Genomic DNA, 25,930 nt, shown 5'->3' with positions numbered 1-25,930 from the left:
TAGCCCTCAACATAACCCTAACCCTAGGTCCAATCGTAACCCTAACCGGATCTCTAACCCTAGCCCTCAACATAACCCTAACCCTAGGTCCAATCGTAAGCATAACCGGATCTCTAACCCTAGCCCTCAACATAACCTTAACCCTAGGTCCAATCGTAACCCTAACCGGATCTCTAACCCTAGCCCTCAACATAACCCTAACCCTAGGTCCAATCGTAACCCTAACCGGATCTCAAACCCTAGCCCTCAACATAACCCTAACCCTAGGTCCAATCGTAACCCTAACCGGATCTCTAACTCTAGCCCTCAACATAACCCTAACCCTAGGTCCAATCGTAACCCTAACCGGATCTCTAAACCTAGCCCTCAACATAACCCTAACCCTAGGTCCAATCGGAACCCTAACCGGATCTGCAACCCTAGTCCTCAACATAGCCCTAACCCTAGGTCCAATCGTAACCCTAACCGGATCTCTAACCCTAGCACTCAACATAACCCTAACCCTAGGTCCAATCGTAGGCATAACCGGATCTCTAACCCTAGCCCTCAACATAACCCTAACCCTAGGTCCAATCGTAACCCTAACCGGATCTCTAACCCTAGCCCTCAACATAACCCTAACCATAGGTCCAATCGTAACCCTAACCGGATCTCTAACCCTAGCCCTCAACATAACCCTAACCCTAGGTCCAATCGTACCCTAACCGGATCTCTAACCCTAGCCCTCAACATAACCCTAACCCTAGGTCCAATCGTAAGCATAACCGGATCTCTAACCCTAGCCCTCAACATAACCCTAACCCTAGGTTCAATCGTAAACCTAACCGGATCTCTAACCCTAGCCCTCAACATAACCCTAACCCTAGGTCCAATCCTAACCCTAACCGGATCTCTAACCCTAGCCCTCAACATAACCCTAACCCTAGGTCCAATCGTAAGCATAACCGGATCTCTAACTCTAGCCCTCAACATAACACTAACCCTAGGTCCAATCGTAACCCTACTGGATCTCTAACCCTAGCCCTCAACATAACCCTAACCCTAGGTCTAATCGTAACCCTAAACGGATCTCTAACCCTAGCCCTCAACATAACCCTAACCCTAGGTCCAATCGTAACCCTAACCGGATCTCTAAACCTAGCCCTCAACATAACCCTAACCCTAGGTCCAATCGTAAGCATAACCGGATCTCTAACCCTCGCCCTCAACATAACCCTAACCCTAGGTCCAATCGTAAGCATAACCGGATCTCTAACCCTAGCCCTCAACATAACCCTAACCCTAGGTCCAATCGTAACCCTAACCGGATCTCTAACCCTAGCCCTGAACATAACCCTAACCCTAGGTCCAATAGTAACCCTAACCGGATCTCTAACCCTAGCCCTCAACATAACCCTAACCCTAGGTCCAGTCGTAAGCATAACCGGATCTCCAACCCTAGCCCTCAACATAACCCTAACCCTAGGTCCAATCGTAACCCTAACCGGATCTCTAACCCTAGCCCTCAACATAACCCTAACCTTAGGTCCAATCGTAACCCTAACCGGATCGCTAACCCTATCCCTCAACATAACCCTAACCCTAGGTCCAATCGTAACCCTAACCGGATCTCTAACCCTATCCCTCAACATAACCCTAACCCTAGGTCCAATCGTAACCCTAACCGGATCTCTAACCCTAGCCCTCAACATAACCCTAACCCTAGGTCCAATCGTAACCCTAACCGGATCTCTAACCCTAGCCCTCAACATAACCCTAACCCTAGGTCCAATCGTAACCCTAACCGGATCTCTAACCCTAGCCCTCAACATAACCCTAACCCTAGGTCCAATCGTAACCCTAACCGGATCTCTAACCCTAGCCCTCAACATAACCCTAACACTAGGTCCAATCGTAAGCATAACCGGATCTCTAACCCTAGCCCTCAACATAAACCTAACCCTAGGTCCAATCGTAACCCTAACCGGATCTCTAACCCTAGCCCTCAACATAACCCTAACCCTAGGTCCAATCGTAACCCTAACCGGATCGCTAACCCTATCCCTCAACATAACCCTAACCCTAGGTCCAATCGTAACCCTAACCGGATCTCTAACCCTAGCCCTCAACATAACCCTAACCCTAGGTACAATCGTAACCCTAACCGGATCTCTAACCCTCGCCCTCAACATAACCCTAACCCTAGGTCCAATCTTAACCCTAACCGGATCTCTAACCCTAGCCCTCAACATAACCCTAACCCTAGGTCCAATCGTAACCCTAACCGGATCTCTAACCCTAGTCCTCAACATAACCCTAACCCTAGGTCCAGTCGTAAGCATAACCGGATCTCTAACCCTAGCCCTCAACATAACCCTAACCCTAGGTCCAGTCGTAAGCATAACCGGATCTCCAGCCCTAGCCCTCAACATAACCCTAACCCTAGGTCCAATCGTAACCCTAACCGGATCTCTAACCGTAGCCCTCAACATAACCCTAACCCTAGGTCCAATCGTAACCCTAACCGGATCTCCAACCCTAGCCCTCAACATAACCCTAACCCTAGGTCCAATCGTAACCCTAACCGGATCTCTAAAAATAGCCCTCAACATAACCCTAACCCTAGGTCCAATCTTACCCCTAACCGGATCTCTAACCCTAGCCCTCAACATAACCCTAACCCTAGGTCCAATCGTAACCCTAACCGGATCTCTGACCCTAGCCCTCAACATAACCCTAACCCTAGGTGCAATCGTAACTCTAACCGGATCTCTAAAACTAGCCCTCAACATAACCCTAATCCTAGGTCCAATCGTAACCCTAACCGGATCTCTAACCCTAGCCCTCAATATAACCCTAATCCTAGGTCCAATCGTAACCCTAACCGGATCTCTAACCCTAGCCCTCAACATCACCCTAACCCTAGGTCCAATCGTAACCCTAACCGGATCTCTAACCCTAGCCCTCAACATCACCCTAACCCTAGGTCCAATCGTAACCCTAACCCGATCTCTAACCCTAGCCCTCAACATAACCCTAACCCTAGGTCCAATCGTAAGCCTAACCGGATCTCTAACCCTAGCCCTCAACATAACCCTAACCCTAGGTCCAATCGTAACCCTAACCGGATCTCTAACCCTAGCCCTCAACATAACCCAAACCCTATGTCCAATCGTAACCCTATCCGGATCTCTAACCCTAGCCCTCAACATAACCCTAACCGTAGGTCCAATCGTAACCCTAACCGGATCTCTAACCCTAGCCCTCATCATAACCCTAACCCTAGGTCCAATCGTAACCCTAACCGGATCTCTAACCCTAGTCCTCAACATAACCCTAACCCTAGGTCCAATCGTAACCCTAACCGGATCTCTAACCCTAGCCCTCAACATAACCCTAACCCTAGGTCCAATCGTAAGCATAACCGGATCTCTAACCCTAGCCCTCAACATAACCTTAACCCTAGGTCCAATCGTAAACATAACCGGATCTCTAACCCTAGCCCTCAACATAACCCTAACCCTAGGTCCAATCGTAAGCATATCCGGATCTCTAACCCTAGCCCTCAACATAACCCTAACCCTAGGTCCAATCGTAACCCTAACCGGATCTCTAACCCTAGCCCTAAACATAACCTTAACCCTATGTCCTATCGTAACCCTAACCGGATCTTTAACCAGAGCCCTCAACATAACCCTAACCCTAGCTCCAATCGTAACCCTAACCGGATCTCTAACCCTAGCCCTCAACATAACCCTAACCCTAGGTCCAGTCGTAAGCATAACCGGATCTCTAACCCTAGCCCTCAACATAACCCTAACCCTAGGTCCAGTCGTAAGCATAACCGGATCTCTAATCCTAGCCCTCAACAAAACCCTAACCCTAGGTCCAGTCGTAAGCATAACTGGATCTCCAACCCTAGCCCTCAACATAACCCTAACCCTAGGTCCATTCGTAACCCTAACCGGATCTCTAACCCTAGCCCTCAACATAACCCTAACCCTAGGTCCAATCGTAACCCTAACCGGATCTCTAACCCTAGCCCTCAACATAACCCTAACCCTAGGTCTAATCGTAACCCTAACCGGATCTCTAACCCTAGCCGTCAACATAACCCTAACCCTAGGTCCAATCGTAACCCTAACCGGATCTCTAACCCTAGCCCTCATCATCACCCTAACCCTAGGTCCAATCGTAACCCTAACCGGATCTCTAACTCTAGCCCTCAACATAACCCTAACCCTAGGTCCAATCGTCACCCTAACCGGATCTCTAACCCTAGCCCTCAACATAACCCTAACCCTAGGTCCAATCGTAACCCTAACCGGATCTCTAACCCTAGCCCTCAACATAACCCTAACCCTAGGTCCAATCGTAACCCTAACCAGATCTCTAACCCTAGCCCTCAAAATAACCCTAACCCTAGATCCAATCGTAACCCTAACCAGATCTCTAACCCTAGCCCTCAACATCACCCTAACCCTAGGTCCAATCGTAAGCCTAACCCGATCTCTAACCCTAGCCCTCAACATAACCCTAACCCTAGGTCCAATCGTAACCCTAACCGGATCTCTAACCCTAGCCGTCAACATAACCCTAACCCTAGGTCCAATCGTAACCCTAACCGGATCTCTAACCCTAGCCCTCAACATAACCCTAACCCTAGGTCCAATCGTAACCCTAACCGGATCTCTAACCCTAGCCCTCAACATAACCCTAACCCTAGGTCCAATCGTAACCCTAACCGGATCTCTAACCCTAGCCCTCAACATAACCCTAACCCTAGGTCCAATCGTAACCCTAACCGGATCTCTAACCCTAGCCCTCAACATAACCCTAACCCTAGGCCCAATCGTAAGCATAACCGGATCTCTAAACCTAGCCCTCAACATAACCTTAACCCTAGGTCCAATCGTAAACATAACCGGATCTCTAACCCTAGCCCACAACATAACCCTAACCCTAGGTCAAATCGTAAGCATAACCGGATCTCTAACCCTAGCCCTCAACATAACCTTAACCCTAGGTCCAATCGTAACCCTAACCGGATCTCTAACCCTAGCCCTCAACATAACCCTAACCCTAGGTCCAATCGTAACCCTAACCGGATCTCTAACCCTAGCCATCAACATAACCCTAACCCTAGGTCCAATCGTCACCCTAACCGGATCTCTAACCCTAGCCCTCAACATAACCCTAACCCTAGGTCCAATCGTCACCCTAACCGGATCTCTAACCCTAGCCCTCAACATAACCCTAACCCTAGGTCCAATCGTAACCCTAACCGGATCTCAAACCCTAGCCCTCAACATAACCCTAACCCTAGGTCCAATCGTAACCCTAACCGGATCTCTAAACCTAGCCCTCAACATAACCCTAACCCTAGGTCCAATCGTAAGCATAACCGGATCTCTAACCCTCGCCCTCAACATAACCCTAACCCTAGGTCCAATCGTAAGCATAACCGGATCTCTAACCCTAGCCCTCAACATAACCCTAACCCTAGGTCCAATTGTAACGCTAACCGGATCTCTAACCCTAGCCCTGAACATAACCCTAACCCTAGGTCCAATAGTAACCCTAACCGGATCTCTAACCCTAGCCCTCAACATAACCCTAACCCTAGGTCCAGTCGTAAGCATAACCGGATCTCCAACCCTAGCCCTCAACATAACCCTAACCCTAGGTCCAATCGTAACCCTAACCGGATCTCTAACCCTAGCCCTCAACATAACCCTAACCCTAGGTCCAATCGTAACCCTAACCGGATCTCCAACCCTAGCCCTCAACATAACACTAACCCTAGGTCCAATCGTAACCCTAACCGGATCTCTAACCCTAGCCCTCAACATAACCCTAACCCTAGGTCCAATCGTAACCCTAACCGGATCTCTAACCCTAGCCCTCAACATAACCCTAACCCTAGGTCCAGTCGTAAGCATAACCGGATCTCCAACCCTAGCCCTCAAAATAACCCTAACCCTAGGTCCAATCGTAACCCTAACCGGATCTCTAACCCTAGCCCTCAACATAACCCTAACCCTAGGTCCAATCGTAACCCTAACCGGATCTCCAAACCTAGCCCTCAACATAACCCTAACCCTAGGTCCAATCGTAACCCTAACCGGATCTCTAACCCTAGCCCTCAACATAACCCTAACCCTAGGTCCAATCGTAAGCATAACCGGATCTCTAACCCTAGCCCTCAACATAACCCTAACCCTAGGTCCAATCGTAAGCATAACCGGATCTCTAACCCTAGCCCTCAACATAACCCTAACCCTAGGTCCAATCGTAACCCTAACCGGATCTCTAACCCTAGCCCTCAACATAACCCTAACCCTAGGTCCAATCGTAAACCTAACCGGATCTCTAACCCTAGCCCTCAACATAACCCTAACCCTAGGTCCAATCGTAAGCATAACCGGAACTCTAAGCCTAGCCCTCAACATAACCCTAACCCTAGGTCCAATCGTAAGCATAACGGGATCTCTAACCCTAGCCCTCAACATAACCCTAACCCTAGGTCCAATCGTAACCCTAACCGGATCTCTAACCCTAGCCCTCAACATAACCCTAACCCTAGGTCCAGTCGTAAGCATAACCGGATCTCCAACCCTAGCCCTCAAAATAACCCTAACCCTAGGTCCAATCGTAACCCTAACCGGATCTCTAACCCTAGCCCTCAACATAACCCTAACCCTAGGTCCAATCGTAACCCTAACCGGATCTCCAAACCTAGCCCTCAACATAACCCTAACCCTAGGTCCAATCGTAACCCTAACCGGATCTCTAACCCTAGCCCTCAACATAACCCTAACCCTAGGTCCAATCGTAAGCATAACCGGATCTCTAACCCTAGCCCTCAACATAACCCTAACCCTAGGTCCAATCGTAAGCATAACCGGATCTCTAACCCTAGCCCTCAACATAACCCTAACCCTAGGTCCAATCGTAACCCTAACCGGATCTCTAACCCTAGCCCTCAACATAACCCTAACCCTAGGTCCAATCGTAAACCTAACCGGATCTCTAACCCTAGCCCTCAACATAACCCTAACCCTAGGTCCAATCGTAAGCATAACCGGAACTCTAAGCCTAGCCCTCAACATAACCCTAACCCTAGGTCCAATCGTAAGCATAACGGGATCTCTAACCCTAGCCCTCAACATAACCCTAACCCTAGGTCCAATCGTAACCCTAACCGGATCTCTAACCCTAGCCCTCAACATAACCCTAACCCTAGGTCCAATCGTAACCCTAACCGGATCTCTAACCTTAGCCCTCAACATAACCCTAACCCTAGGTCCAATCGTAACCCTAACCGGATCTCTAACCCTAGCTCTCAACATAACCCTAACCCTAGGTCCAATCGTAACCCTAACCGGATCTCCAACCCTAGCCCTCAACATAACCCTAACCCTAGGTCCAATCATAACCCTAACCGGATCTGTAACCCTAGTCCTCAACATAACCCTAACCCTAGGTCCAATCGTAACCCTAACCGGAACTCTAACCCTAGCCCTCAACATAACCCTAACCCTAGGTCCAATCGTAAGCATAACCGGATCTCTAACCCTAGCCCTCAACATAACCCTAACCCTAGGTCCAATCGTACCCTAACCGGATCTCTAACCCTAGCCCTCAACATAACCCTAACCCTAGGTCCAATCGTAAGCATAACCGGATCTCTAACCCTAGCCCTCAACATAACCCTAACCCTAGGTCCAGTCGTAACCCTAACCAGATCTCTAACCCTAGCCCTCAACATAACCCTAACCCTAGGTCCAGTCGTAAGCATAACTGGATCTCCAACCCTAGCCCTCAACATAACCCTAACCCTAGGTCCAATCGTAACCCTAACCGGATCTCTAACCCTAGCCCTCAACATAACCCTAACCCTAGGTCCAATCGTAACCCTAACCGGATCTCCAACCCTATCCCTCAACATAACCCTAACCCTAGGTCGAATCGTAACCCTAACCGGATCTCTAACCCTAGCCCTCAACATAACCCTAACCCTAGGTCCAATCGTAAGCATAACCGGATCTCTAACCCTAGCCCTCAACATAACCCTAACCCTAGGTACAATCGTAAGCATAACGGGATCTCTAACCCTAGCCCTCAACATAACCCTAACCCTAGGTCCAATCGTAACCCTAACCGGATCTCTAACCCTAGCCCTCAACATAACCCTAACCCTAGGTCCAATCGTAACCCTAACCGGATCTCTAACCCTAGCCCTCAACATAACCCTAACCCTAGGTCCAATCGTAACCCTAACCGGATCTCTAACCCTAGCCCTCAACATAACCCTAACCCTAGGTCCAATCGTAACCCTAACCGGATCTCCAACCCTAGCCCTCAACATAACCCTAACCCTAGGTCCAATCATAACCCTAACCGTATCTGTAACCCTAGTCCTCAACATAACCCTAACCCTAGGTCCAATCGTAACCCTAACCGGATCTCTAACCCTAGCCCTCAACATAACCCTAACCCTAGGTCCAATCGTAAGCATAACCGGATCTCTAACCCTAGCCCTCAACATAACCCTAACCCTAGGTCCAATCGTACCCTAACCGGATCTCTAACCCTAGCCCTCAATATAACCCTAACCCTAGGTCCAATCGTAAGCATAACCGGATCTCTAACCCTAGCCCTCAACATAACCCTAACCCTAGGTCCAATCGTAACCCTAACTTGATCTCTAACCCTAGCCCTCAACATAACCCTAACCCTAGGTCCAATCGTAACCCTAACCGGATCTCTAACCCTAGCCCTCAACATAACCCTAACCCTAGGTCCAATCGTAACCCTAACCGGATCTCTAACCCTAACCCTCAACATAACCCTAACCCTAGGTCCAATCGTAACCCTAACCGGATCTCTAACCCTAGCCCTCAACATAACCCTAACCCTAGGTCCAATCGTAACCCTAACCGGATCTCTAACCCTAGCCCTCAACATTACCCTAACCCTAGGTCCAATCGTAACCCTAACCGGATCTCTAACTCTAGCCCTCAACATAACCCTAACCCTAGGTCCAATCGTCACCCTAACCGGATCTCTAACCCTAGCCCTCAACATAACCATAACCCTAGGTCCAATCGTAAGTCTAACCGGATCTCTAACCCTAGCCGTCAACATAACCCTAACCCTAGGTCCAATCGTAACCCTAACCGGATCTCTAACCCTAGCCCTCAACATAACCCTAACCCTAGGTCCAATCGTAACCCTAACCGGATCTCTAACCCTAGCCCTCATCATAACCCTAACCCTAGGTCCAATCGTAACCCTAACCGAATCTCTAACCCTAGCCCTCAACATAACCCTAACCCTAGGTCCAATCGTAACCCTAACCGGATCTCTAACCCTAGCCCTCAACATAACCCTAACCCTAGGCCCAATCGTAAGCATAACCGGATCTCTAAACCTAGCCCTCAACATAACCTTAACCCTAGGTCCAATCGTAAACATAACCGGATCTCTAACCCTAGCCCTCAACATAACCCTAACCCTAGGTCCAATCGTAAGCATAACCGGATCTCTAACCCTAGCCCTCAACATAACCTTAACCCTAGGTCCAATCGTAACCCTAACCGGATCTCTAACCCTAGCCCTCAACATAACCCTAACCCTAGGTCCAATCGTAACCCTAACCGGATCTCTAACCCTAGCCCTCAACATAACCCTAACCCTAGGTCCAATCGTAACCCTAACCGGATCTCTAACCCTAGCCCTCAACATAACCCTAACCCTAGGTCCAATCGTCACCCTAACCAGATCTCTAACCCTAGCCCTCAACATAACCCTAACCCTAGGTCCAATCATAACCCTAACCGGATCTCTAACCCTAGCCCTCAACATAACCTTAACCCTAGGTCCAATCGTAACCCTAACCGGATCTCTAACCAGAGCCCTCAACATAACCCTAACCCTAGCTCCAATCGTAACCCTAACCGGATCTCTAACCCTAGCCCTCAACATAACCCTAACCCTAGGTCCAATCGTAAGCATAACCGGATCTCGAACCCTAGCCCTCAACATAACCCTAACCCTAGGTCCAGTCGTAAGCATAACCGGATCTCTAATCCTAGCCCTCAACAAAACCCTAACCCTAGGTCCAGTCGTAAGCATAACTGGATCTCCAACCCTAGCCCTCAACATAACCCTAACCCTAGGTCCATTCGTAACCCTAACCGGATCTCTAACCCTAGCCCTCAACATAACCCTAACCCTAGGTCCAATCGTAACCCTAACCGGATCTCTAACCCTAACCCTCAACATAACCCTAACCCTAGGTCCAATCGTAACCCTAACCGGATCTCTAACCCTAGCCCTCAACATAACCCTAACCCTAGGTCCAATCGTAACCCTAACCGGATCTCTAACCCTAGCCCTCAACATAACCCTAACCCTAGGTCCAATCGTAAGCATAACCGGATCTCTAACTCTAGCCCTCAACATAACACTAACCCTAGGTCCAGTCGTAAGCATAACCGGATCTCTAACCCTAGCCCTCAACATAACCCTAACCCTAGGTCCAGTCGTAAGCATAACCGGATCTCCAACCCTAGCCCTCAACATAACCCTAACCCTAGGTCCAATCGTAACCCTAACCGGATCTCTAACCGTAGCCCTCAACATAACCCTAACCCTAGGTCCAATCGTAACCCTAACCGGATCTCTAAAAATAGCCCTCAACATAACCCTAACCCTAGGTCCAATCTTACCCCTAACCGGATCTCTAACCCTAGCCCTCAACATAACCCTAACCCTAGGTCCAATCGTAACCCTAACCGGATCTCTAACCCTAGCCCTCAACATAACCCTAACCCTAGGTCCAATCGTAACCCTAACCGGATCTCTAACCCTAGCCCTCAACATAACCCTAACCCTAGGTCCAATCGTAACCCTAACCGGATCTCTAACCCTAGCCCTCAACATAACCCTAACCCTAGGTCCAATCGTAACCCTAACCGGATCTCCAACCCTAGCCCTCAACATAACCCTAACCCTAGGTCCAATCATAACCCTAACCGTATCTGTAACCCTAGTCCTCAACATAACCCTAACCCTAGGTCCAATCGTAACCCTAACCGGATCTCTAACCCTAGCCCTCAACATAACCCTAACCCTAGGTCCAATCGTAAGCATAACCGGATCTCTAACCCTAGCCCTCAACATAACCCTAACCCTAGGTCCAATCGTACCCTAACCGGATCTCTAACCCTAGCCCTCAATATAACCCTAACCCTAGGTCCAATCGTAAGCATAACCGGATCTCTAACCCTAGCCCTCAACATAACCCTAACCCTAGGTCCAATCGTAACCCTAACTTGATCTCTAACCCTAGCCCTCAACATAACCCTAACCCTAGGTCCAATCGTAACCCTAACCGGATCTCTAACCCTAGCCCTCAACATAACCCTAACCCTAGGTCCAATCGTAACCCTAACCGGATCTCTAACCCTAACCCTCAACATAACCCTAACCCTAGGTCCAATCGTAACCCTAACCGGATCTCTAACCCTAGCCCTCAACATAACCCTAACCCTAGGTCCAATCGTAACCCTAACCGGATCTCTAACCCTAGCCCTCAACATTACCCTAACCCTAGGTCCAATCGTAACCCTAACCGGATCTCTAACTCTAGCCCTCAACATAACCCTAACCCTAGGTCCAATCGTCACCCTAACTGGATCTCTAACCCTAGCCCTCAACATAACCATAACCCTAGGTCCAATCGTAAGTCTAACCGGATCTCTAACCCTAGCCGTCAACATAACCCTAACCCTAGGTCCAATCGTAACCCTAACCGGATCTCTAACCCTAGCCCTCAACATAACCCTAACCCTAGGTCCAATCGTAACCCTAACCGGATCTCTAACCCTAGCCCTCATCATAACCCTAACCCTAGGTCCAATCGTAACCCTAACCGAATCTCTAACCCTAGCCCTCAACATAACCCTAACCCTAGGTCCAATCGTAACCCTAACCGGATCTCTAACCCTAGCCCTCAACATAACCCTAACCCTAGGCCCAATCGTAAGCATAACCGGATCTCTAAACCTAGCCCTCAACATAACCTTAACCCTAGGTCCAATTGTAAACATAACCGGATCTCTAACCCTAGCCCTCAACATAACCCTAACCCTAGGTCCAATCGTAAGCATAACCGGATCTCTAACCCTAGCCCTCAACATAACCTTAACCCTAGGTCCAATCGTAACCCTAACCGGATCTCTAACCCTAGCCCTCAACATAACCCTAACCCTAGGTCCAATCGTAACCCTAACCGGATCTCTAACCCTAGCCCTCAACATAACCCTAACCCTAGGTCCAATCGTAACCCTAACCGGATCTCTAACCCTAGCCCTCAACATAACCCTAACCCTAGGTCCAATCGTCACCCTAACCAGATCTCTAACCCTAGCCCTCAACATAACCCTAACCCTAGGTCCAATCATAACCCTAACCGGATCTCTAACCCTAGCCCTCAACATAACCTTAACCCTAGGTCCAATCGTAACCCTAACCGGATCTCTAACCAGAGCCCTCAACATAACCCTAACTCTAGCTCCAATCGTAACCCTAACCGGATCTCTAACCCTAGCCCTCAACATAACCCTAACCCTAGGTCCAATCGTAAGCATAACCGGATCTCGAACCCTAGCCCTCAACATAACCCTAACCCTAGGTCCAGTCGTAAGCATAACCGGATCTCTAATCCTAGCCCTCAACAAAACCCTAACCCTAGGTCCAGTCGTAAGCATAACTGGATCTCCAACCCTAGCCCTCAACATAACCCTAACCCTAGGTCCATTCGTAACCCTAACCGGATCTCTAACCCTAGCCCTCAACATAACCCTAACCCTAGGTCCAATCGTAACCCTAACCGGATCTCTAACCCTAACCCTCAACATAACCCTAACCCTAGGTCCAATCGTAACCCTAACCGGATCTCTAACCCTAGCCCTCAACATAACCCTAACCCTAGGTCCAATCGTAACCCTAACCGGATCTCTAACCCTAGCCCTCAACATAACCCTAACCCTAGGTCCAATCGTAAGCATAACCGGATCTCTAACTCTAGCCCTCAACATAACACTAACCCTAGGTCCAGTCGTAAGCATAACCGGATCTCTAACCCTAGCCCTCAACATAACCCTAACCCTAGGTCCAGTCGTAAGCATAACCGGATCTCCAACCCTAGCCCTCAACATAACCCTAACCCTAGGTCCAATCGTAACCCTAACCGGATCTCTAACCGTAGCCCTCAACATAACCCTAACCCTAGGTCCAATCGTAACCCTAACCGGATCTCTAAAAATAGCCCTCAACATAACCCTAACCCTAGGTCCAATCTTACCCCTAACCGGATCTCTAACCCTAGCCCTCAACATAACCCTAACCCTAGGTCCAATCGTAACCCTAACCGGATCTCTGACCCTAGCCCTCAACATAACCCTAACCCTAGGTCCAATCGTAACTCTAACCGGATTTCTAAAACTAGCCCTCAACATAACCCTAATCCTAGGTCCAATCGTAACCCTAACCGGATCTCTAACCCTAGCCCTCAACATCACCCTAACCCTAGGGCCAATCGTAACCCTAACCGGATCTCTAACCCTAGCCCTCAACATCACCCTAACCCTAGATCCAATCGTAACCCTAACCCGATATCTAACCCTAGCCCTCAACATAACCCTAACCCTAGGTCCAATTGTAAGCCTAACCGGATCTCTAACCCTAGCCCTCAACATAACCCTAACCCTAGGTCCAATCGCAACCCTAACCGGATCTCTAACCCTAGCCCTCAACATAACCCAAACCCTATGTCCAATCGTAACCCTAACCGGATCTCTAACCCTAGCCCTCAACATAACCCTAACCATAGGTCCAATCGTAACCCTAACCGGATCTCTAACCCTAGCCCTCATCATAACCCTAACCCTAGGTCCAATCGTAACCCTAACCGGATCTCTAACCCTAGTTCTCAACATAACCCTAACCCTAGGTCCAATCGTAACCCTAACCGGATCTCTAACCCTAGCCCTCAAAATAACCCTAACCCTAGGTCCAATCGTAAGCATAACCGGATCTCTAACCCTAGCCCTCAACATAACCTTAACCCTAGGTCCAATCGTAAACATAACCGGATCTCTAACCCTAGCCCTCAACATAACCCTAACCCTAGGTCCAATCGTAAGCATATCCGGATCTCTAACCCTAGCCCTCAACATAACCCTAACCCTAGGTCCAATCATAACCCTAACCGGATCTCTAACCCTAGCCCTCAACATAACCTTAACCCTAGGTCCAATCGTAACCCTAACCGGATCTCTAACCAGAGCCCTCAACATAACCCTAACCCTAGCTCCAATCGTAACCCTAACCGGATCTCTAACCCTAGCCCTCAACATAACCCTAACCCTAGGTCCAATCGTAAGCATAACCGGATCTCGAACCCTAGCCCTCAACATAACCCTAACCCTAGGTCCAGTCGTAAGCATAACCGGATCTCTAATCCTAGCCCTCAACAAAACCCTAACCCTAGGTCCAGTCGTAAGCATAACTGGATCTCCAACCCTAGCCCTCAACATAACCCTAACCCTAGGTCCATTCGTAACCCTAACCGGATCTCTAACCCTAGCCCTCAACATAACCCTAACCCTAGGTCCAATCGTAACCCTAACCGGATCTCTAACCCTAACCCTCAACATAACCCTAACCCTAGGTCCAATCGTAACCCTAACCGGATCTCTAACCCTAGCCCTCAACATAACCCTAACCCTAGGTCCAATCGTAACCCTAACCGGATCTCTAACCCTAGCCCTCAACATAACCCTAACCCTAGGTCCGATCGTAACCGTAACCGGATCTCTAACTCTAGCCCTCAACATAACCCTAACCCTAGGTCCAATCGTCACCCTAACCGGATCTCTAACCCTAGCCCTCAACATAACCCTAACCCTAGGTCCAATCGTAACCCTAACCGGATCTCTAACCCTAGCCCTCAACATAACCATAACCCTAGGTCCAATCGTAACCCTAACCGGATCTCTAACTCTAGCCCTCAACATAACCCTAACCCTAGGTCCAATCGTAACCCTAACCGGATCTCTAACCCTAGCCCTCAACATCACCCTAACCCTAGATCCAATCGTAACCCTAACCCGATCTCTAACCCTAGCCCTCAACATAACCCTAACCCTAGGTCCAATCGTAAGCCTAACCGGATCTCTAACCCTAGCCGTCAACATAACCCTAACCCTAGGTCCAATTGTAACCCTAACCGGATCTCTAACCCTAGCCCTCAACATAACCCTAACCCTAGGTCCAATCGTAAGCCTAACCGGATCTCTAACCCTAGCCGTCAACATAACCCTAACCCTAGGTCCAATCGTAACCCTAACCGGATCTCTAACCCTAGCCCTCAACATAACGCTAACCCTAGGTCCAATCGTAACCCTAACCGGATCTCTAACCCTAGCCCTCATCATAACCCTAACCCTAGGTCCAATCGTAACCCTAACCGGATCTCTAACCCTAGCCCTCAACATAACCCTAACCCTAGGTCCAATCGTAACCCTAACCGGATCTCTAACCCTAGCCCTCAACATAACCCTAACCCTAGGCCCAATCGTAAGCATAACCGGATCTCTAAACCTAGCCCTCAACATAACCTTAACCCTAGATCCAATCGTAAACATAACCGGATCTCTAACCCTAGCCCTCAACATAACCCTAACCCTAGGTCCAATCGTAAGCATAACCGGATCTCTAACCCTAGCCCTCAACATAACCTTAACCCTAGGTCCAATCGTAACCCTAACCGGATCTCTAACCCTAGCCCTCAACATAACCCTAACCCTAGGTCCAATCGTAACCCTAACCGGATCTCTAACCCTAGCCCTCAACATAACCCTAACCCTAGGTCCAATCGTAACCCTAACCGGATCTCTAACCCTAGCCCTCAACATAACCCTAACCCTAGGTCCAATCGTCACCCTAACTGGATCTCTAACCCCAGCCCTCAACATAACCCTAACCCTAGGTCCAATCGTAACCCTAACCGGATCTCAAACCCTAGCCCTCAACATAACCCTAACCCTAGGTCCAATCGTAACCCTAACCGGATCTCTAACTCTAGCCCTCAACATAACCCTAACCCTAGGTCCAATCGTAACCCTAACCGGATCTCTAAACCTAGCCCTCAACATAACCCTAACCCTAGGTCCAATCGGAACCCTAACCGGATCTGTAACCCTAGTCCTCAACATAGCCCTAACCCTAGGTCCAATCGTAACCCTAACCGGATCTCTAACCCTAGCCCTCAACATAACCCTAACCCTAGGTCCAATCGTAAGCATAACCGGATCTCTAACCCTAGCCCTCAACATAACCCTAACCCTAGGTCCAATCGTAACCCTAACCGGATCTCTAACCCTAGCCCTCTACATAACCCTAACCATAGGTCCAACCGTAACCCTAACCGGATCTCTAACCCTAGCCCTCAACATAACCCTAACCCTAGGTCCAATCGTACCCTAACCGGATCTCTAACCCTAGCCCTCAACATAACCCTAACCCTAGGTCCAATCGTAAGCATAACCGGATCTCTAACCCTAGCCCTCAACATAAACCTAACCCTAGGTCCAATCGTAAACCTAACCGGATCTCTAACCCTAGCCCTCAACATAACCCTAACCCTAGGTCCAATCCTAACCCTAACCGGATCTCTAACCCTAGCCCTCAACATAACCCTAACCCTAGGTCCAATCGTAACCCTAAACGGATCTCTAACCCTAGCCCTCAACATAACCCTAACCCTAGGTCCAATCGTAACCCTAACCGGATCTCTAAACCTAGCCCTCAACATAACCCTAACCCTAGGTCCAATCGTAAGCATAACCGGATCTCTAACCCTCGCCCTCAACATAACCCTAACCCTAGGTCCAATCGTAAGCATAACCGGATCTCTAACCCTAGCCCTCAACATAACCCTAACCCTAGGTCCAATCGTAACCCTAACCGGATCTCTAACCCTAGCCCTGAACATAACCCTAACCCTAGGTCCAATAGTAACCCTAACCGGATCTCTAACCCTAGCCCTCAACATAACCCTAACCCTAGGTCCAGTCGTAAGCATAACCGGATCTCCAACCCTAGCCCTCAACATAACCCTAACCCTAGGTCCAGTCGTAAGCATAACCGGATCTCTAACTCTAGTCCTCAACATAACACTAACCCTAGGTCCAATCGTAACCCTACCGGATCTCTAACCCTAGCCCTCAACATAACCCTAACCCTAGGTCCAATCGTAACCCTAAACGGATCTCTAACCCTAGCCCTCAACATAACCCTAACCCTAGGTCCAATCGTAACCCTAACCGGATCTCTAAACCTAGCCCTCAACATAACCCTAACCCTAGGTCCAATCGTAAGCATAACCGGATCTCTAACCCTAGCCCTCAACATAACCCTAACCCTAGGTCCAATCGTAAGCATAACCGGATCTCTAACCCTAGCCCTCAACATAACCCTAACCCTAGGTCCAATCGTAACCCTAACCGGATCTCTAACCCTAGCCCTGAACATAACCCTAACCCTAGGTCCAATAGTAACCCTAACCGGATCTCTAAACCTAGCCCTCAACATAACCCTAACCCTAGGTCCAGTCGTAAGCATAACCGGATCTCCAACCCTAGCCCTCAACATAACCCTAACCCTAGGTCCAATCGTAACCCTAACCGGATCTCTAACCCTAGCCCTCAACATAACCCTAACCCTAGGTCCAATCGTAACCCTAACCGGATCTCCAACCCTAGCCCTCAACATAACACTAACCCTAGGTCCAATCGTAACCCTAACCGGATCTCTAACCCTAGCCCTCAACATAACCCTAACCCTAGGTCCAATCGTAACACTAACCGGATCTCTAACCCTAGCCCTCAACATAACCCTAACCCTAGGTCCAGTCGTAACCCTAACCGGATCTCCAACCCTAGCCCTCAACATAACCCTAACCCTAGGTCCAATCGTAACCCTAACCGGATCTCTAACCCTAGCCCTCAACATAACCCTAACCCTAGGTCCAATTGTAAGCATAACCGGATCTCTAACCCTAGCCCTCAACATAACCCTAACCCTAGGTCCAATCGTAAGCATAACCGGATCTCTAACCCTAGCCCTCAACATAACCCTAACCCTAGGTCCAATCGTAACCCTAACCGGATCTCTAACCCTAGCCCTCAACATAACCCTAACCCTAGGTCCAATCGTAACCCTAACCGGATCTCTAACCCTAGCCCTCAACATAACCCTAACCCTAGGTCCAATCGTAAGCATAACCGGAACTCTAACCCTAGCCCTCAACATAACCCTAACCCTAGGTCCAATCGTAAGCATAACGGGATCTCTAACCCTAGCCCTCAACATAACCCTAACCCTAGGTCCAATCGTAACCCTAACCGGATCTCTAACCCTATCCCTCAACATAACCCTAACCCTAGGTCCAATCGTAACCCTAACCGGATCTCTAACCTTAGCCCTCAACATAACCCTAACCCTAGGTCCAATCGCAACCCTAACCGGATCTCTAACCCTAGCCCTCAACATAACCCTAACCCTAGGTCCAATCATAACCCTAACCGGATCTGTAACCCTAGTCCTCAACATAACCCTAACCCTAGGTCCAATCGTAACCCTAACCGGAACTCTAACCCTAGCCCTCAACATAACCCTAACCCTAGGTCCAATCGTAAGCATAACCGGATCTCTAACCCTAGCCCTCAACATAACCCTAACCCTAGGTCCAATCGTACCCTAACCGGATCTCTAACCCTAGCCCACAACATAACCCTAACCCTAGGTCCAATCGTAAGCATAACCGGATCTCTAACCCTAGACCTCAACATAACCCTAACCCTAGGTCCAGTCGTAACCCTAACCAGATCTCTAACCCTAGCCCTCAACATAACCCTAACCCTAGGTCCAGTCGTAAGCATAACCGGATCTCCAACCCTAGCCCTCAACATAACCCTAACCCTAGGTCCAATCGTAACCCTAACCGGATCTCTAACCCTAGCCCTCAACATAACCCTAACCCTAGGTCCAATCGTAACCCGAACCGGATCTCCAACCCTATCCCTCAACATAACCCTAACCCTAGGTCCAATCGTACCCTAACCGGATCTCTAACCCTAGCCCTCAACATAACCCTAACCCTAGGTCCAATCGTAAGCATAACGGGATCTCTAACCCTAGCCCTCAACATAACCCTAACCCTAGGTCCAATCGTAAACCTAACCGGATCTCTAACCCTAGCCCTCAACATAACCCTAACCCTAGGTCCAATCGTAACCCTAACCGGATCTCTAACCCTAGCCCTCAACATAACCCTAACCCTAGGTCCAATCGTAACCCTAACCGGATCTCTAACCCTAGCCCTCAACATAACCCTAACCCTAGGTCAAATCGTAACCCTAACCGGATCTCCAACCCTAGCCCTCAACATAACCCTAACCCTAGGTCCAATCATAACCCTAACCGTATCTGTAACCCTAGTCCTCAACATAACCCTAACCCTAGGTCCAATCGTAACCCTAACCGGATCTCTAACCCTAGCCCTCAACATAACCCTAACCCTAGGTCCAATCGTAAGCATAACCGGATCTCTAACCCTAACCCTCAACATAACCCTAACCCTAGCTCCAATCGTACCCTAACCGGATCTCTAACCCTAGCCCTCAATATAACCCTAACCCTAGGTCCAATCGTAAGCATAACCGGATCTCTAACCCTAGCCCTCAACATAACCCTAACCCTAGGTCCAATCGTAACCCTAACTTCATCTCTAACCCTAGCCCTCAACATAACCCTAACCCTAGGTCCAATCGTAACCCTAACCGGATCTCTAACCCTAGCCCTCAACATAACCCTAACCCTAGGTCCAATCGTAAGCATAACCGGATCTCTAACCCTAGCCCTCAACATAACCCTAACCCTAGGTCCAATCGTAACCCTAACCGGATCTCTAACCCTAGCCCTCAACATAACCCTAACCCTAGGTCCAATCGTAACCCTAACCGGATCTCTAACCCTAGCCCTCAACATAACCCTAACCCTAGGTCCAGTCGTAAGCATAACCGCATCTCCAACCCTAGCCCTCAACATAACCCTAACCCTAGGTCCAATCGTAACCCTAACCGGATCTCTAACCCTAGCCCTCAACATAACCCTAACCCTAGGTCCAATCGTAACCCTAACCGGATCTCCAACCCTAGCCCTCAACATAACCCTAACCCTAGGTCCAATCGTAACCCTAACCGGATCTCTAAACCTAGCCCTCAACATAACCCTAACCCTAGGTCCAATCGTAAGCATAACCGGATCTCTAACCCTAGCCCTCAACATAACCCTAACCCTAGGTCCAATCGTAACCCTAACCGGATTTCTAACCCTAGCCCTCAACATAACCCTAACCCTAGGTCCAATCGTAACCCTAACCGGATCTCTAACCCTAGCCCTCAACATAACCCTAACCCTAGGTCCAATCGTAAGCATAACCGGAACTCTAACCCTAGCCCTCAACATAACCCTAACCCTAGGTCCAATCGTAAGCATAACCGGAACTCTAACCCTAGCCCTCAACATAACCCTAACCCTAGGTCCAATCGTAACCCTAACCGGATCTCTAACCCTAGCCCTCAACATAACCCTAACCCTAGGTCCATTCGTAAGCATAACCGGAACTCTAACCCTAGCCCTCAACATAACCCTAACCCTAGGTCCAATCGTAAGCATAACGGGATCTCTAACCCTAGCCCTCAACATAACCCTAACCCTAGGTCCAATCGTAAGCATAACGGGATCTCTAACCATAGCCCTCAACATAACCCTAACCCTAGGTCCAATCGTAACCCTAACCGGATCTCTAACCCTAGCCCTCAACATAACCCTAACCCTAGGTCCAATCGGAACCCTAACCGGATCTCTAACCCTAGCCTTCAACATAACCTTAACCCTAGGTCCAATCGGAACCCTAACCGGATCTCCAACCCTAGCCCTCAACATAACCCTAACCCTAGGTCCAATCATAACCCTAACCGGATCTGTAACCCTAGTCCTCAACATAACCCTAACCCTAGGTCCAATCGTAACCCTAACCGGATCTCTAACCCTAGCCCTCAACATAACCCTAACCCTAGGTCCAATCGTAAGCATAACCGGATCTCTAACCCTAGCCCTCAACATAACCCTAACCCTAGGTCCAATCGTACCCTAACCGGATCTCTAACCCTAGCTCTCAACATAACCCTAACCCTAGGTCCAATCGTACCCTAACCGGATCTCTAACCCTAGCCCTCAACATAACCCTTACCCTAGGTCCAGTCGTAAGCATAACCGGATCTCCAACCCTAGCCCTCAACATAACCCTAACCCTAGGTCCAATCGTAACCCTAACCGGATCTCTAACCCTAGCCCTCAACATAACCCTAACCCTAGGTCCAATCGTAACCCTAACCGGATCTCTACACCCTAGCCCTCAACATAACCCTAACCCTAGGTCCAGTCGTAAGCATAACCGGATCTCCAACCCTAGCCCTCAACATAACCCTAACCCTAGGTCCAATCGTAACCCTAACCGGATCTCTAACCCTAGCCCTCAATATAACCCTAACCCTAGGTCCAATCGTAAGCATAACCGGATCTCTAACCCTAGCCCTCAACATAACCCTAACCCTAGGTCCAATCGTAACTCTAACCGGATCTCTAAAACTAGCCCTCAACATAACCCTAACCCTAGGTCCAATCTTAACCCTAATCGGATCTCTAACCCTAGCCCTCAACATAACCCTAATCTTAGGTCCAATCGTAACCCTAACAGGATCTCTAACCCTAGCCCTCAACATAACCCTAACCCTAGGTCCAATCTTACCCCTAACCGGATCTCTAACCCTAGCCCTCAACATAACCCTAACCCTAGGTCCAATCGTAACCCTAACCGGATCTCTGACCCTAGCCCTCAACATAACCCTAACCCTAGGTCCAATCGTAACTCTAACCAGATCTCTAAAACTAGCCCTCAACATAACCCTAATCCTAGGTCCAATCGTAACCCTAACCGGATCTCTAACCCTAGCCCTCAACATCACCCTAACCCTAGGTCCAGTTGTAACCCTAACCGGATCTCTAACCCTAGCCCTCAACATCACCCTAACCCTAGGTCCAATCGTAACCCTAACCCGATCTCTAACCCTAACCCTCAACATAACCCTAACCCTAGGTCCAATCGTAACCCTAACCGGATCTCTGACCCTAGCCCTCAACATAACCCTAACCCTAGGTCCAATCGTAACTCTAACCAGATCTCTAAAACTAGCCCTCAACATAACCCTAATCCTAGGTCCAATCGTAACCCTAAACGGATCTCTAACCCTAGCCCTCAACATCACCCTAACCCTAGGTCCAATCGTAACCCTAACCGGATCTCTAACCCTAGCCTTCAACATCACCCTAACCCTAGGTCCAATCGTACCCTAACCCGATCTCTAACCCTAGCCCTCAACATAACCCTAACCCTAGGTCCAATCGTAAGCCTAACCGGATCTCTAACCCTAGCCCTCAACATAACCCTAACCCTAGGTCTAATCGTAACCCTAACCGGATCTCTAACCCTAGCCCTCAACATAACCCTAACCCTATGTCCAATCGTAACCCTAACCGGATCTCTAACCCTAGCCCTCAACATAACCCTAACCCTGGGTCCAATCGTAACCCTAACCGGATCTCTAACCCTAGCCCTCAACATAACCCTAACCCTAGGTCCAATCGTAACCCTAACCGGATCTCTAACCCTAGCCCTCAACATAACCCTAACCCTAGGTCCAATCGTAACCCTAACCGGATCTCTAACCCTAGCCCTCAACGTAACCCTAACCCTAGGTCCAATTGTAAGCATAACCGGATCTCTAACCCTAGCCCTCAACATAACCTTAACCCTAGGTCCAATCGTAAGGATAACCGGATCTCTAAACCTAGCACTCAACATAACCCTAACCCTAGGTCCAATCGTAAGCATAACCGGATCTCTAACCCTAGCCCTCAACATAACCCTAACCCTAGGTCCAATCGTAACCCTAACCGGATCTCTAACCCTAGCCCTCAACATAACCTTAACCCTAGGTCCAATCGTAACCCTAACCGGATCTCTAACCCTAGCCCTCAACATAACCCTAACCCTAGGTCCAATCGTAACCCTAACCGGATCTCTAAACCTAGCCCTCAACATAACCCTAACCCTAGGTCCAATCGTAAGCATAACCGGATCTCTAACCCTAGCCCTCAACATAACCCTAACCCTAGGTCCAATCGTAAGCATAACCGGATCTCTAACCCTAGCCCTCAACATAACCCTAACCCTAGGACCAGTCGTAAGCATAACCGGATCTCCAACCCTAGCCCTCAACATAACCCTAACCCTAGGTCCATTCGTAACCCTAACCGGATCTCTAACCCTAGCCCTCAACATAACCCTAACCCTAGGTCCAATCGTAACCCTAACCGGATCTCCAACCCTAGCCCTCAACATAACCCTAACCCTAGGTCCAATCGTAACCCTAACCGGATCTCTAACCCTAACCCTCAACATAACCCTAACCCTAGGTCCAATCGTAACCCTAACCGGATCTCTAACCTTAGCCCTCAACATAACCCTAACCCTAGGTCCAATCGTAACCCTAACCGGATCTCTAACCCTAGCCCTCAACATAACCCTAACCCTAGGTCCAATCGTAACCCTAACCGGATCTCTAACCCTACCCCTCAACATAACCCTAGCCCTAGGTCTAATCGTAACCCTAAACGGATCTCTAACCCTAGCCCTCAACATAACCCTAACCCTAGGTCCAATCGTAACCCTAACCGGATCTCTAACCCTAGCCCTCAACATAACCCTAACCCTAGGTCCAATAGTAACCCTAACCGGATCTCTAACCCTAGCCCTCAACATAACCCTAACCCTAGGTCCAATCGTAACCCTAACCGGATCTCCAACCCTAGCCCTCAACATAACGCTAACCCTAGGTCCAATCGTAACCCTAACCGGATCTGTAACCCTAGTCCTCAACATAACCCTAACCCTAGGTCCAATCGTAACCCTAACCGGATCTCTAACCCTAGCCCTCAACATAACCCTAACCCTAGGTCCAATCGTAAGCATGACCGGATCTCTAACCCTAGCCCTCAACATAACCCTAACCCTAGGTCCAATCGTAACCCTAACCGTATCTCTAACCCTAGCCCTCAACATAACCCTAACCATAGGTCCAATCGTAACCCTAACCGGATCTCTAACCCTAGCCCTCAACATAACCCTAACCCTAGGTCCAATCGTACCCTAACCGGATCTCTAACCCTAGACTTCAACATAACCCTAACCCTAGGTCCAATCGTAAGCATAACCGGATCTCTAACCCTAGCCCTCAACATAACCCTAACCCTAGGTCCAATCGTAACCCTAACCGGATCTCTAACCCTAGCCCTCAACATAACCCTAACCCTAGGTCCAATCGTAACTCTAACCAGATCTCTAAAACTAGCCCTCAACATAACCCTAATCCTAGGTCCAATCGTAACCCTAACCGGATCTCTAACCCTAGCCCTCAACATCACCCTAACCCTAGGTCCAATCGTAACCCTAACCGGATCTCTAACCCTAGCCCTCAACATCACCCTAACCCTAGGTCCAATCGTAACCCTAACCCGATCTCTAACCCTAGCCCTCAACATAACCCTAACCCTAGGTCCAATCGTAAGCCTAACCGGATCTCTAACCCTAGCCCTCAACATAACCCTAACCCTAGGTCCAATCGTAACCCTAAGCGGATCTCTAACCCTAGCCCTCAACATAACCCTAACCCTAGGTCCAATCGTAACCCTAACCGGATCTCTAACCCTAGCCCTCAACATAACCCTAACCCTGGGTCCAATCGTAACCCTAACCGGATCTCTAACCCTAGCCCTCAACATAACCCTAACCCTAGGTCCAATCGTAACCCTAACCGGATCTCTAACCCTAGCCCTCAACATAACCCTAACCCTAGGTCCAATCGTAACCCTAACCGGATCTCTAACCCTAGCCCTCAACGTAACCCTAACCCTAGGTCCAATTGTAAGCATAACCGGATCTCTAACCCTAGCCCTCAACATAACCTTAACCCTAGGTCCAATCGTAAGGATAACCGGATCTCTAACCCTAGCCCTCAACATAACCCTAATCCTAGGTCCAATCGTAACCCTAACCGGATCTCTAACCCTAGCCCTCAACATAACCTTAACCCTAGGTCCAATCGTAACCCTAACCGGATCTCTAACCCTAGCCTTCAACATAACCCTAACCCTAGGTCCAATCGTAACCCTAACCGGATCTCTAACCCTAGCCCTCAACATAACCCTAACCCTAGGTCCAATCGTAAGCATAACCGGATCTCTAACCCTAGCCCTCAACGTAACCCTAACCCTAGGTCCAATCGTAACCCTAACCGGATCTCTAACCCTAGCCCTCAACATAACCCTAACCCTAGGTCCAGTCGTAAGCATAACCGGATCTCCAACCCTAGCCCTCAACATAACCCTAACCCTAGGTCCATTCGTAACCCTAACCGGATCTCTAACCCTAGCCCTCAACATAACCCTAACCCTAGGTCCAATCGTAACCCTAACCGGATCTCTAACCCTAGCCCTCAACATAACCCTAACCCTAGGTCCAATCGTAAGCATAACCGGATCTCTAACTCTAGCCCTCAACATAACACTAACCCTAGGTCCAGTCGTAAGCATAACCGGATCTCTAACCCTAGCCCTCAACATAACCCTAACCCTAGGTCCAGTCGTAAGCATAACCGGATCTCCAACCCTAGCCCTCAACATAACCCTAACC

This window comes from Miniopterus natalensis, chromosome 3 (assembly GCF_054644295.1).
Source record: "Miniopterus natalensis isolate mMinNat1 chromosome 3, mMinNat1.hap1, whole genome shotgun sequence".
Classification (NCBI taxonomy): domain Eukaryota; kingdom Metazoa; phylum Chordata; class Mammalia; order Chiroptera; family Miniopteridae; genus Miniopterus; species Miniopterus natalensis.
The sequence above is the reverse complement of the archived record's forward strand: the minus strand, read 5'-3'. Positions refer to the sequence as shown.